Genomic DNA, 15,946 nt, shown 5'->3' with positions numbered 1-15,946 from the left:
CTGCAGTCAGGCCAAGATACAATGGCCATAGGTTCTGATCAGCTGTACAGTACAGCAAGTCTTGCTGAGAAATATATGTTAAACTTCCTATTTCCCATTCTTACATACCCCCTACTGCAGTCCATTACATGCTTACCTGTTTGACATACCTGTTTTTTTCCAAGTGTAGGTGGTTATAATCCTGCTTTTTTTTCACTGTTTCTCCCTCTCTCTGTCTCTCTCTCTCACAGATGTAGGGTGTGCATCTGTTTTGCATAGGCAGCAACTTTTGTAGGTAATGCTCATGAGCAGCTGATGGCCTGTGCACCAACTTGTGTCCCCCAATTGCTAATTGCATGCATAACAGCTGTGTTGTTATTCATATAGCCAATGGCATGGCAACACACTCCTATAATTGAGTACTTCATGTGGATGTTGGCCTATTTCCTTGCCAGTGAGGAGGACATCATGGAGGTGTATGAACAACAACATCACAGAAGGTATTTGGAACACGTCTTACAACCAAAACTGTGGAGACAGGCCAAAAAAAAATGGGGGGGGGGGGGATGTTCCAGACATGGGGACAGAATGTAAGTATTGCTGTTATACATCTGGATTAATGCTAGTCTAATAGGGTTTGTGTGGACATGGAGTTTCTGTGTGATTTTAACTCTGATAGTGTATGTGTTTGACATAACTCTCAACTGTAGGGCTATCCGCAGAATGGCCTGAGTTTGGACTCCTATGTTTGGTGTGTTCCATTTGTGTTTCTGACTTCATATCTCTCAGAAAAGATATGTTACAACTAACCCTGTTACACTAGCAACTTTCTCAGTTTATAACAGCAATATTTCAAATATCCCCCTGTTTTTGGGCTTATGTCCCCCAATAATGTCAGGCTTTGTCCAGATGCCATGCAGTAAGAGGTTGATAGGTATGGTATATGATTATTTAGTGCCTACATTCCTGATATCATCCCAGTGATGTATCAGACTGCCAGATATGTTATGTAAAAGAGCCTTATATATGAGGGGAAAGCTTGGACATTCTGTGGGACTCTGTACAGTTGAGGTCTGTGTATTTCTGGCAATTGTTGACAGACTGTCAGGTTTGTGTAGCAGTGTAGTGTGTCAATGTTATTTGGCCTGTGTAGGGAGGGGGTGGATGTATGTGTTATGGCTCCTTTTCTATCTGTCTGTGCATGCTGCTCCTGTTTCTGGAGGTCTGATGGCTCTATATGTTTGTAGAGGCAGACTAAGACATGTTCCATACCATGGTCAGGCATCATAGTACACTGTAAACTTGGCCAATATATGTAGGGGGAGTGTGTGAGTGGAAAACATGTTGAGATGTTTTTTTTCACACAGTCCTTATACTGTACTGTTCCTTTGCCATATTATATGTCACTGTGACTGTGGTGGAATTGGTTGTGGGTATACACGTTCAGACTGGTGTCTGTTTTTCAGTGCTTTTACATCCCTGTAGTACTTGATATATTTGACAATGCATGTGTAATTCCCCCTAGTGGATTTGGGTTAGTGTGTCAGTCTGACTGTAGTTTGGACAGTGCTTGGTGACATGTTTAACAGCTGAGTGTAGTTTCCCTAATGTGATGTTATGTCCAGATATTTGTAGGATGTACTGTTGCCTGGCCCACATAAGTGTTGTGTATTTCTGACACATCAGTGAGATGATGTGAGGATTTCAGTCACTAAATAGTGAGAAGTAATTGAGTGGTGGACTTGCGCTATTTCAGTCAATATATGCTATTACAGCCATGAGGGTGTTACTGCAGCAACTGTGTCAGCTTATCTACTCCAGTATTTCAGATATGTCCCTATTGTCATGGCTTACTCCCCACACTTTGTCAGGCTTGGTCCAGTTTTGTTGCACTAAGTGGTTCTGAGCCTACCTTTCGACTGTCCAGATTGTTGCAGTATGTCCAGGTTTATTGCTCATATTTCTGGTCTGTTCCTCAGATTCATTATTTTTATATCCCTGGTAAATCACTGTAATGATCTGTGGATTTCTGACAGTAAATGATGACATACATTTTAGTTTCAGAACTCACTTCCTTCGGAACATGTATGCTGAAACAAACCCTGCCACTCTGGCAACATTCTACATTTATAAGAGCAATATTTGAAATATGCCCCTAGTTTGGGCCCATTGTTGCCCCATTTGGGCAGCCTTTGACCATATTTCTTGCACTAAGAGGTTGAGAGATATGGTTGTGAAGTATGATTCCACTACTTGTTATGAGTATATATATATATCTATATATATATATATATATATATATATACACACACACACACACACACACACACACACACACACACACACACACACACACACACACACTTTTTTATATTTATTCATATATATGTATATATTTTATGTGTATATCTCTATTTATATTATGTATATATTTTTAAATATATATGCATCTCCATACATATATACATGTGTATATGTATAAATACAAAACCTGACTGATACTACAGAATCTTTTCTCTACTGTTGAATGACTCTACTGCATGATATGTTTGAAAAAGCATCAGTGATTCTTCCAGCTCAAATGGTGTAGTGGTATATTGCTCTCACTATGGTATACAGGGCCCTAGGTTTGAGACTTGGTAGGACTGATTATTTTGTTGCTAGAAATACAAAAAACAATGCCAACAACTGTAGAAAAAGGACACAGAGGGAAAAGTGCTCATAGAAAACTGCTTTAATGATCCACAATACATAAATACATTAAGTGTTTTTGTTTCTGTTGATTCAGAAACTTCTTCAGAACAAGAAAAACATTTAAAACCTTCATTTTATGCTTGTAAAACCACACCCCTTTTCCATATAGGAACCAATCAACAGTATGGAGCAAACCACAATTCTTTTTACATTCCCATTTTTCTTCTAAAATAACAGAACATTAGAATTCTACAACTCATAATAAAATACTTTAAGTCCATTTATCATAAAAATGGGTAAACAATTAAAATGAAATAAAATGAGATAAAACCCTTAGATGGATATGTATGTATATCACTCTTAGGATAATTCCTGGCAAAATAATATAATTAAAAAAAATGCATCCTGTTTTTATCTCTCTAATGCCTTCAGTCTTAGGAAACATGTCATAGAAAATGAATAATTTACGCCAGGCCATTGAATGACATTTGTTTTAAGCTGCCACAAGGCTTCCTGCTTCTCAAGGTAGAGGGTTCATGGCTCACCTCTCATCCCTGCTTCTAATACTTCAATTATGGAAAATTTAAAACTATGATTGGTAAATTCCATACAATGTTTTGCTAAGGCATTGGTATGTTTTTTGCTTTTTATATCTCTTAGATGTTCATAAATCCAATTTTTATTTTCCTCTTGGTTTTCCCGATATGGAAACATGGATATAATGTGCAGAAGGCACAACAAACAACCTTTTCTGTATTGCAAGTACATCTGTTGTTTAATTTCACCTCCACATTATTGATATTAAATGTGGAACCTTCAAAAATGTAGGGACAATAATTACAAGAACTGCATTTTTTTCATACTACCAATACATGGTCCTTTGTAGTTTGTTTTTAAAATATTTGTAAGACATCTACCATACCAATATACAATACTGGGTTTCCTCCCACACATTTATTTATTTATTTATTTTATTTTACATTTGTTGACCGGGATAGTCCGACTGGATGCATGTCCATTTTCAGCGGAGGCCCGGGGAGAAAAGCTCCAAGGGTAAGCAGATACAGCATTACATAATACCAGCATTACATATTACAAACAGACTATTTACAGAGATTACATAAGTAAGCAAGTTAAACAAGTTCCACAGGTTACAGTTAGTCCTGAGCACAAGTCAGGATTAAATTAAATTACACAGTAAACTGGTTAACAGATTTTTACACATTCGAGTTAGCCTGGCTTGATACATTGACATATCCAGTTAAGTGACAAATGTTGTTTGAGTCTAGTTTTAAATTGACCTAAGGTGGAAAGTAAGGTAATATCAGCTGGAAGAGAGTTCCAGGATCTACTAAAAGAGTTTGCAAAGAGAGAATCACCGGCTGTGTTATTAATTTTGCTAGTCTGAATTAGTAGTTTGTTACAGGATCGAAGCGGTCTAGGATTGTTATAGGGGGTGATAATATTTTTAAGTGCAGGAGTATTGTCCGGATTATAGAGGATTTTATAGGCCATAATCAGTTGGTTATACTGGATTAGGCTTGGTAGTTCAAGCCAACCAAGCTGATTTAGATTGATGCAATGATGTGTCCTAAAAGGTAGCCCAGTGGCAAACCTGGCAATGTGGTTGTAGCAAATTGAGAGTTTGTTAAGGACAGTCTTGTTCAAATTCGAGAGTAGAGGGGATGCATACAGAAGAGTTGAAAGAAGGTGAGAGCGAGCTATGGCAATTTTAGCTGGAGGGGTTAGGAAGGCTTTTATTCTGTAAAGTGACCCTAGCTTTTTATTGATGGTTTTGATAGTTTGGTTAACATGTAGGTCAAATTTGAGATTATTGTCTATGATGACACCTAATAGTTTTGTAGATGGGTCAGGGGAGATTATTGTGCCATCATTTGATTTTATGGTAAAGGTGAAAGCGGTAGACCTATGTGTTGGTGAAAATAACAGCATTTTAGTTTTTTTGGGATTTAGGATCAGACGATGTTCAGAAAGCCAGTTTTCTATTGTATTAAAGGTGGTCTGGGTAGCCGACCATAACTCTACTGAAGATGTGGCAGAGCAAATCAGAGTAGAGTCATCAGCATATTGGATACAACTGACTTTTGGGATGACAGTATAAAGGTCGTTAATGAAGATGGAGAACAGCAAGGGCCCTAGTATAGAGCCTTGTGGTACTCCGAGGGTGTTAGATAGAAGGTTAGAGAGTTTGCTCTGCCAGAGGACAGCCTGCTGTCGACCATACAGGTAGGATTGAAACCATTGGATGGCTCCAGTATCTAGACAGAATGTTTGCAGGGTGTGGATTAAAAGTTGGTGATCAACCATATCGAATGCCTAGGAAAGATCCAAAAAGAGGGCTGAGGATATATAATTATTGTTGCGATTATGGTTTATGGTGTTAGTAAAGGCTAGGAGGGCTGAAGTAGTGCTGTGATGAGGACGGAAGCCATGCTGAGTGTCTGCCATAAGGCGATTTTGGATTAGGTGGTGCATGAGTTGTCTATGAATAAATTTTTCCATAATCTTTACAAGTGGAGAGAGTATAGCTATTGGCCTATAATTGGAGAATTCAGTAGAGCTGCCTCCTTTGTGAAGTGGTATTACATAGGATATTTTCCAGATGGTGGGAATTTTAGCTTCTACTATGGTTCGATTGATTAGTATTGAGACGGGGTAAGCAATAGCATCAGCTGATTTTTGTAGGTACTCGGCATTGCTTAATATTTTTGTTATTTAAGACCACTACCCAATTTTTATATAATATATCAGCAATTATTTTACTTGATTTGTTGAAATATGTAATAAAAGCTCTTTTAAAATTAATTTTCATCACTCCCATATTACCATGTTCCGAATTATTCACATTTATCATGTCATAGTTCATAACAGAAGTTGACTCAGTTCATAAAGGGTCACGAATACAAGCTCTTTCCTCCTGCATTTGAGAAAGTATGGGTTTAAAATAATCCCTCTCTCTCTCTCTTGTACTTCTATCATAGTTTTATTGATTAAGGAACTAGGATATCCTCTCTTTGAAAACATGCTCTTTAGTAGGTCATATTCATTCAAAAATGCTTCGAATGATGTCACATAAATGCAGCCCTTACAAATTGACCCTTCATGACAGCCCTTTTCTGTTTATATGTGTATGAACTATCAAAATGTAGGAAATTGTTGGAATATGTTGGTTTCCTAAATATTTCAGCCTTGAAATTCTTAGATGGGATGTCCTTGGCTAATGTAACATCCAAGTATGCAATCTCATCTACTCTGATACTATGGAAGAATTTCAAAAACATTGTAGAACTATTTATATATTCCAAAAGTTCATTAATGATATTTGCAGGTCTGTCCCAGAAAATGAAAATATCATCCAGAAAATGAGCATAGCTTTTAGAATGTACATAACAAGGTGAGTCAACCAGATATTTTTTCTCCCACTGTAACATGACTGTGTTTGCATATAAACCACCACAAGCAGAACCCATTGCCACCCCTTCTGTTTGTAAGAAAAATTAATTTTCTAACAAGATAAAATTATTTTTAACACAGTTTCAAATAAAATTTCATACACATTTATTGCATTTTGAAGTACTCCCTTATCCGCTAAGTAATCACAAACCCATTCTACCACAGGATTGTGGGGTATGACGGTATACAGATCCTTAATGTCAATTGTAACAAAACACCAGAATCTGAATAGTTACGTCTACTGATTCTTTCAAGAAAGACCCATGAGTCCTTAGATAAGGTAGATTCATCAGAAATTATGTTTTTTTTAACTTAATATTTAGATATTTAGCTATGGGCTGTGTGACTGATCCTCTCGCATCTACAATAGGCCTCATGGGTGGATTAACCAAATCTTTGTGGATTTTAGGGAGTCCAAAAATGGTTGGTGTTCTTGGGTGGGATACATTTAAGTAGTTGAAATCATCAATTGAGTTGCTGTCATCAATGAATAAATCATTTAGTTCATTTTTTACCTTCTTATATGCTCCATTTACTTCATTAAGAGAAACCTTTCTATATGTTGTACTGGCCAAAACCTCCTTCATTTTCTCTATATAGGAACACGTATCCATGATGAAAATACCACCCCCTTTATCAGGTTTAATGATTCTTTTGTTGCTAGGCAGAGTGGTGACTGATTAAAGCAGTTTTAAGCAGTTGTAAGAGGGTTTGCATGGGTTTGCCCAACCTTAAGTGATGCCAACACACGGTTAAATGTACAGATGCTTAATCTGTGTTGGCTTCACTTAGCAATGTTTACCAGTGTGCAAATTCACTTAGCTAAGTTATCTGCTGCTTAGCATTCACATTTGAGCAATGCTTAAACTTGCTAAGCATAGCTGAGCACTGCTCACCATTGCTCACAGTTCATTCTTATAAAATATCTTATATATTTTTTTCTACATATATTATATTATAATAATAATAATAATAATATATCCTTATAATATTATTATAATATCATATTACATTTTATATATATATATATATATATATATATATATATATATATATATATATATATATATATATATATATATATATATATATATATATATATATATATATATATATATATATATATATATCTTACACATGTATACATGGGTAGTTTTACATGTTATATGCACTCACACTTCCATTTTACACCAGCTACACCACCCTGGGTGACAAAAATAACTTACCACATATTTTAACATGAAAATAGTAATTTTAACCTGTTTTCCCATGTAAAATTGGATTGCCTGTTGTACTCAAACTGTGTATGCCTGCATGCAAAGCTGCTATTCTGACCACTACACTACCTTGGTCTGGGGATTTGAGCTGTATATTTTTTATTTAACTCCTATTGCATATTAATATTATGTTATTATATTCAATGGAGAGTATTGACGTTTTCTGCCATGTCATTGAGGACTGCTGTCATGACATAATGGCATACATTTCAGTTTCAGATGTGTATCCTTTAGAACATTCATGCTAATGTACAACCTGTTTTCTATCAACTTTCTGTCTGTCCTCTGTGCAGATGGGATGACACCTGTGCTCTGGCTGTGGTTGTCTACACTGCAGAATGGGTCTGAGAGCCCATGCCTGTGTTCATGTAGGATGCAGCCAGGAATGGTATCAGGCCTATGGAGACCTCTGTGTGTTGCGCTTAAAAGGGCATTACAGACCTGCTTCCTGATCATGTGGGGAGGGGGGAGGGGGCAGTGATGTACATGCAAATGTTTACCTTTGGGGGACAGGGGGGTGAGTTTTACACTTTACCTGTCTGCAGCCAGTTGCCTATATTTATGGCATATGTGTATGTGGTGTTACTGACCACCACTACAGAGCAGATATGTGTGTTGCCTCTGTAATTTCAGGCACACGTCTGGAAGGCCTAGTGATTGGTCTTGGTGGATGTATACAGTTTGCACTCAAAGACAGCCTTAGTGTACATTACCTGTGACCTTATTTGCTTGTGCAGAACAAGGTAACATGGCTGTCAATGAGGCACTTGTTCCTTCTTGGCCCATCCTGCGATTATTTCCACCTATGGTGGTAGTTGTATATTGCTGCTGTCCACCACAGGCATTCAGCCTACCTTGAGGGGGGTTGATGTTGTCCTGTCAGGTATTGCTAAGGCCATACAGCTATGTAGGTGCCCACATAGTATTGTGGTCTGGGCTGGACACTGCTGCTAGATCCAACATATGGGACATCCTTCATGTGGGCCTTGCCCCTTTTCCTTGTTTGTGTAGGGGACATTATAAAGATGTGGGGGCTTCAGCTTCACAGACAGTAGGTGGGAATACCTCACAGGGCAGGTCATGTGGAGACAGCCAAACAAACAGGGGGGACAAAGCTCCAGAATTGGGTACAAATTATATATCATTAGTGCTGGTAATAGACATGGAGGGTTGCTAGACTGACAGGGTTCATAAGGACATGCATTTACTAAGTGACTTGACATCTGACAGTGTTATGCCTCTGACATACCTCTCAAGTGGCATGCTGTACACAGAGTGGCCAGAGGTTTGCCTGTCATGTTTGGTCAGTTCCTTGATCAACGTCTATTTTTGTGGGGTCGGTAGTAAAATTTGTATTTTGGATTGTAGTCACTAACTGTTGACATCCATTGGTGTTCCAGACATCATATCCTTCAGGGATGATATGATACAACAACATGTAACACCAGCTACTGTTTCAGTTTGTAACACTATTATGTGTGATATATCCATCTTTCTAGCCACCTGTCCCCCAAGTATGTCATGCATTGTCCAGATGTCCTTCACTATGAGGTGCAGAGGTATGGCATGTCATTAATTACTGACTGCACTCCAGTTATCATCCCAGTGACCTAGCAGACTCCTGGCCTTGGTAAGCAGTAGTGGCCAGGATTATGGTTCCACACCCTAGAAATTCTGTGGAAATCTGTACATATGACAATTGTGTATGTCTGGACATTATGAACAGGCTGTCAAGATTGTGTAGCAGTGTTGTGTGTAGATTTTTGTTGCGCTGGGGGGGGAGCAGCAGATGTGAGTGCCATACATCCTTTACCTATCTGACTGTGCATGCTGCTATGACTTCTGGCGGTATATCAGGTCTGTATGCTTGTAAGGGCAGACTGTGAAATGTCCTGTAAAACCTCATGATTCCCAGTACACTGTGATTTTGGCTAGTATATGTCAGTGCAGTGTGTGACTGGCAATCAGGATATGTTTGTTCAGATGGTTGTACTCTGGAGTTCATTTTAGGTTTTGGTATGCAGCGGTGACTGTGTTGCAAGTGTTTTTGGGTGGACATTTGTGCACCACTATCTGCTTTTCACTACAGTTCCATCCCTGTAGTGCATGCTATATTTGAATATACATGGGTAATTGCCCAGACCTGATGTGGGGGAGTGTTGTGTTGGTCTTACTGTGCTTCATAAGGTGCTGGGTGACATGTTTGGCTGCTGTCAGGGGATTTCAATTCAGTTACATGACTGTGGTTATACCTTTACACTGTCCAGAGGCCTAGACACTGTCCAGATGCTTGGCTCATATGTTTGGTCTGTTCCCCAGACAGTCATTGTCATTGGATAATCAGTAGGATACTCTGGGGAATGCAGTCAGTACATGCTAACATCCATTGATGTTACTGACTTCATATTCCTCAGAAAAGATATGTGACAACAGACCTAGTAACACTAGCAGCTGTCTAAATTTATAACAGCAATATATCCAATAAACCCCTGTGTTTTGGCCTCTGTCCCACAATTATGTCAGGCTTTGTCCAGATGTCATGCACAAAGAGGTTCAGAGGTATGTAGCATCATTATTTATTGCCTTCATTCCAGCTACCATCTTAGTGATGTCATCGACCCCCAGACATGTAATAAGGAAGTGGCCATAGATATGAGTCCTGTGCCTATACATTCTGTGGGGAAATGCACATTTGGAAAGCCTGTGCATGTCTGGCCATTGTTAACAGACTGTCAGGATTGTATAGCAGTGTAGTGTGTACATGTTATTTGGGCTGTGTAGGGAGGGGGTTACATGTGAGTGTCATGTGCCTTTTCTATCTGACTGTGCATGCTGCTCTGGTTTCTGGTTCCCTATCACCTGTATATGGTTGTGCAGGCAGACCATGACATCTCTTGTAACACCTCAAGATTCCCATTACACTGGGACTTGGACAGTATATGTAGGGGTAATGTGTGAGTAGCAAATGAGTAGAGATACTCATACAGTCATTAAACTTGCCGGTATGTCGCTGTGACTGTGGTGCAATTGGTAGTAGGTATGCACTTTCACACCAGTATCTGTTTTCCGCTACATCCCTGTAGTGCCTGTTATATTTGCAAATGCATGTTTACATCCCCAGAGCTGGATTTGGGTAGTGTTATGTCAGTCTGATTGTAGTTTAGATGTTGCTTGTTAGCTGAGTGTGGTTTACCTAATGTTGTGTTATGTCCACACATTCATAGGATGTCCAGTTGTCTGGCCGATATCATTGGTCTGGTCCCCATAACTATTATATATTCCTGACACATCAGTGGGATGATGTGAGGATTGAGGTCACTAACTAATGAGAAGCAATTGAGTCCATATAGGAAGTACAGCAGCGCGCCTTCATGAATATGCAAGGTGCACTGCTGTGCTAAACGGATATGAAACATTCTGTGCAAGAACAGTTTTATTCTTGCACAGAATTTATTGAATCCAGGGAACTGTCTATGACTTTTTATTAGTTATTTTTAGTCCTACTTTAAGCATTGCTATCTATATTTTATTTCTTAATTTCTGTGTGTATTATATGGTTTAAATTAAAATACTTTTTTATGACTTTATGACTTATGTCCAACTTGCTTCAGTCCTGTATGATAATTTATAACAGAGATCCACTTAGATGACAATGCTGGTCCCTCTTTGTTTAATTTTTCCAGTCATTTGGGTTTCTAATACCATGACAGAAATGGACCCCATTCCTAAGTCAGGACATGATTAAAGTTTATCAAATTAGTATTGTTTAATCTTTGATGTTAGTCAAAAGTATTCTTTGCCAATGTACCCAGAACTGACTCATTCTGCAATTTATACAGAGTTACATGTATTGGCAGCATATCTAAATACAATTTTAAATTATTTTGTATTAGGTCTGCTGCTCCTGTTACTATTGGACCTGTCTGAGTATCTTTCTTTGACTTTGTTCTCATTTCTGTCTACAAATCCTGTTATTTTATGACCTTGTGCCTCTCTTTACATAAGACACTGTAGTCACTGGTTGCAGTAATTTCATTGATCAATGCTACTTATGTCTTTATTTCCTGGACTATTATATCTGGTTTTATTGCATCTCTTTTTGAACTGTTGGTAATAGGTGCTCCCGTGTGATATAAATTTCAACATTCTCTATAATGCTTTGTGGCTCATGTTTCCAGTGCTTCTCAACTACTCCAATGCTGTAGTGTGTGCACAATCTCTAAAGCAACAGTATTACCACATTATTGTGCCTTTGAATATAAAGTACCTCTTCCATGAGTGCACATCCAACAACAACATATACAATTCCTTCCATTTTTTTTACAGAAACTGCATTTCTCTGTTTCACCCTCATGTTTAATGGACTTTATAAACAAATATATACAGTTTACTATCCTGGACCACCATTATTAACCTTTCTTATTTTGGTTTCAATTCTCTTCTCCTTATCCATCCCTGTGTGAAATCCTCATTGTCATGTAGTTGTTCCAGTAGATCTCTGTAGTTGCCGTAGTTGCCTTAATATGTATACATTTTCCACATTTCTTTCCTTCTTATCTGATCTTTCTCCTTGCATTCTTTCTTTAGTTTTTTTTTTTTTTTTTTTTTTTTTTTTGGCACAATCAGTTGCTGTCTGATATTTATTACTTCTGGTTTGATTTCCATTCCTGTTCGATAAAAAAATGTTTCTGCTAAACAAACCAGAGAATTCATCTTAGACGTCTTCTCCTTATATTTTAAAACTTTCACTATATTTGGATCTCTTAAGGTCAGCAGATATGTATGCAGTCCCATGATTGCAGATCTATACATGTAAATAATTTCCTAGAGACCCATAACTCCTTCAGAATGGTGAATATATAATCATGGTATACACTGATTTTTATACATCATTTGACAAGCATGACACATTGTACGTCTTTGCAACAACAACAAACTGAAGAACCAAACCAGCAAATGGAACAAGCAGGCATGCTATAGAAATACACCACTTTAATAGTTCAAAAACCACAGGTTAAACAATAGTCCACAAGTTAAGCACTTTCTTCCCCAACTGCAAGGGACTTCATCAGAACAAATGAATGCAACATCTCAGCCATTTTTATGTGTGTACCCCACCCCAATTAATCATGTTTAATTGTTTAATTTAAGAGAAGTCTTTAAAACATGAAAGGTAAAACATAATTTAACATCACTGAACAAAGTTTATGCTGGAACTGTGACCCCAAGTGAGGGGAAGGGTGATGTTATTTCTAGTAAAAATCAAGGATATTGCGAGTCTACAAGCTTAAGGGAATCTAATGATGAAGGCAATAGCGACACAAGGGGTGTGCTAGATGAAAATGTGATTAATGAATGTCAATTCTTCATGGCACAAGACAGCTGTGAGGTTGAAACTTGTGATTTAGACATTTTAATGCACTGTTTAGAAGAAGAAGAAGAGAATGTACATGGTGGATTGGAACCAGTTATTATTTATAATAACAAGGGAGATTTTAAAATTTACAGATATTCTAATACTGTATTGAATGTAGCCCATTCCAATTCATTAGCAAAACGTTTCCCTTTTGTTCCTTGTAGGAGAGGGAATGTTGTCAACACATTGATTGATTTGAAATGTTTACTAGAAAATTAAACCTGAAAGTCTGGATTAATTTAACAATTAAACATGATTAATTGGGGTGGGGTACACACATAAAAATGGCTGGGATGTTACATTCATTTGTTCTGATGAAGTCCGTTGCAGTTGGGGAAGAAAGCGCTTAACTTGTGGACTATTGTTTAACCTATGGTTTTTGAACTATTAAAGTGGTGTATTTCTATATCGTGCCTGCTTGTTCCATTTGCTGGTTTGGTTCTCAAGCATGACACATTGTTTTTTGTTTTCCCATCCAGCTGATCCAGTACCTTTTAAGAAAAGTTAATCACCTCTAAACTGTAATTTAGAACAGGAAGACCAAATTGGTTTATAGCTTAGACTTTAATCCTAGACGTCAAGGCAGTTTTCAGTATTAGTTTAAATCTTTGGAAGTATTTCTTAATGAGTTTTATACACATTTCCTCATGTTTCATTGATGATCCTTCAACAATTCCCAAATATTTATATACTCCCTCCTGATCAAGTTCCTTTTTATCACATTTCTGTCCCAAATTGATATTTTCTTGCTGCTGCAGCTTTCCTGCTTTAAGCTTTGCTTTTGCAGATTTATCAAGACCAAATTACATTCTTATATCATCTGAGAAAGCTTTTATTACCTGCAGTTGTGCTTCCAGCACATCTGCTGAGCTATAGAGTTTTAAGTCATCCACAAACAGTAGATGAGAAGTATTTAAACAAGGTTGCTTTCTGAGAGCCAGATTTGTAACCATGGCCTAATATGTTAATTAAGTAGCTTTATGGATTAAGGGCAAGAAAAAAACAGTAGCATTTAGAGAACATCATCAAGGAATATCCCCCATTGAAGCCGTTATCCCTTGGATAATGATTTGTTCTTTGTCATGGCGTGATTGCAAAGTGGTTTGCCACTGTTTCATGATCAAGGTAATGTAGGGTGTATCTCATACATCAGTAAGCATTCATTTATCCATGAATGTGGGTTGCTGTCAAATGCTTTTTTGCACAATATTCATGCCATACTCAAGTTACAATTTTCTATTATGGTTTTATTTAGCAACAAATGATTTGTTCCATATGATGCTCCTTTATTACTCTTTTGGTTTATTGCCATAATGGAGTTTTTTTTTTTCTAAATTACTATAAACTCTGTCTGTATCAATGCCAGTATATATTTTGTTAATTTGTGGTAGGCAAGTTGTTTTCTATCATTTTTACAATGGCTTGCTGGTCCACTCTTAAGGAAGAGTTTCATTTTTCCCTGTTGATAACCAGGATGGAGTCCATTTGGAATGTGCTTATAAGTAATTCTAAGTCAGTGGTAACTCTTTCTTTAAGGTTGTTAATATTTCTGATCTTTGTTTAACAATGTTAATACTTTTAGCCAAAAGTTAAGTACTGCATCTGGGCCTAGTGTTTTCCAGTTAGGAGTTTTTCTTAATTTTATTTCAAATTCTCTGGCCATTAGTTAATCCCATTTCATATATTCTACATTTTAGCTCTTTCCTGTTCTTTTTATTTTTCTAACCACTGAGCATTGTTGTTAGACTACACAGGGTCTTGATAAACATTTCTCTAAAATCTATTTCTTCTTTTTTGGGTAGTGTTTCTGTTCCTTTTGCTTTGTTTCACAGTATTCGATAAAATGTTATATGGGTCATCTATGTATTTCTTATTTTGTACTTTCTTTATATATTTATCTGCATATCATCTCTATTTTCTGCCTGTGGTGATATTTTAGTTTATTATTTGCAATGGTGTATAATAGATCCTGGTCTGTTTTGATACTCTGTGTTGATATTATCATATCGATCTTTCTAAGTTTTTTTGATGAGCCATTTCCTCTTTTTATTCTTCAAATAGTGATACTTCTTGTCTTACAAATTTCACAGTTTTTTTCTGTTTCGTGCTTCCATGGTGGCATTTGATTTATTTCCTTCCTTTCCCTTATTTGTCTGTGTTTTTGTTGTAAGACTTTATCTGCTATTTAGTTGCACAGTAATATATCCCATTTATTTTAGGTATATCACAAACATTTCTGTGAGTTATCCTAATTATTCTGTTCATCTGTTTTACCAAACTTCTAACATTTTGTGTCTTGTTTACTTTCTGTAATCTATTTCTTTCATTAATTTTAATATGTCTATCCAACTCTATTAAATCAAGCAACTCTTCCTTTAGATTATTTAATTCTAGACATAATTTTCTCCCTATTTTCTCTGGGTATTCAACAAAAATTTTCAGATCATCTTCATGTGGCATATCCTTTTTCAGATGCACCCTGGTTCATCTGCTGCTTTTTTATTAGGGGGCTCATTGGTCCATCACCCCGTAACATTGTCTGTGATAAAGTTGCTACTGTTTCGTGCTCTTTCCCTTACTGTGCAAATTCAACAGAACTTTTATACCAATTTCTTACAGAATGCTCCAGAGCACCTCCATGTGGCAAGTCTTCAGATGCCTCCCACTCCACCTGTTTCTCCATAATCTTGGACTAATTGTTTGATCATACTGTGACATTAAATGTTCTGGATTTTCGACACTTAATCTAATACTTTGCAGATAATCTATTACTTCAATTTCTTTTTGTTTAACTTCTTCCTTACTAATCATCTTTTCTACTTTTCTCCTTTCTTTTCTTATTTTTTTGTATTGTGAAATGTTCCATGTCTGGATTCCTTTGCCTGTATTTCTCTTCAAATATTTTCGATGCTGATTTTTATATTGATTACTTTGCATTCCTTTGCATAAATATTGTACCATAACAGATTTCTTTTTCTTTCCAATGGCTATATTTATATTTTATACTTTTCAAAAATCTCTGTGTGTTGTTATTTTTTCACACTTCCAGTGTTGCTTCTATTTCTAGGCAGCTCAACGTTTCTTCATCTATGTAATGTATTTTCAT

Source organism: Protopterus annectens, chromosome 10.part0 (genome assembly GCF_019279795.1).
Source record: "Protopterus annectens isolate FY-2018-M chromosome 10.part0, PAN1.0, whole genome shotgun sequence".
In the NCBI taxonomy this organism is placed as follows: domain Eukaryota; kingdom Metazoa; phylum Chordata; order Ceratodontiformes; family Protopteridae; genus Protopterus; species Protopterus annectens.
Note: the sequence above shows the minus strand (reverse complement) of the source record.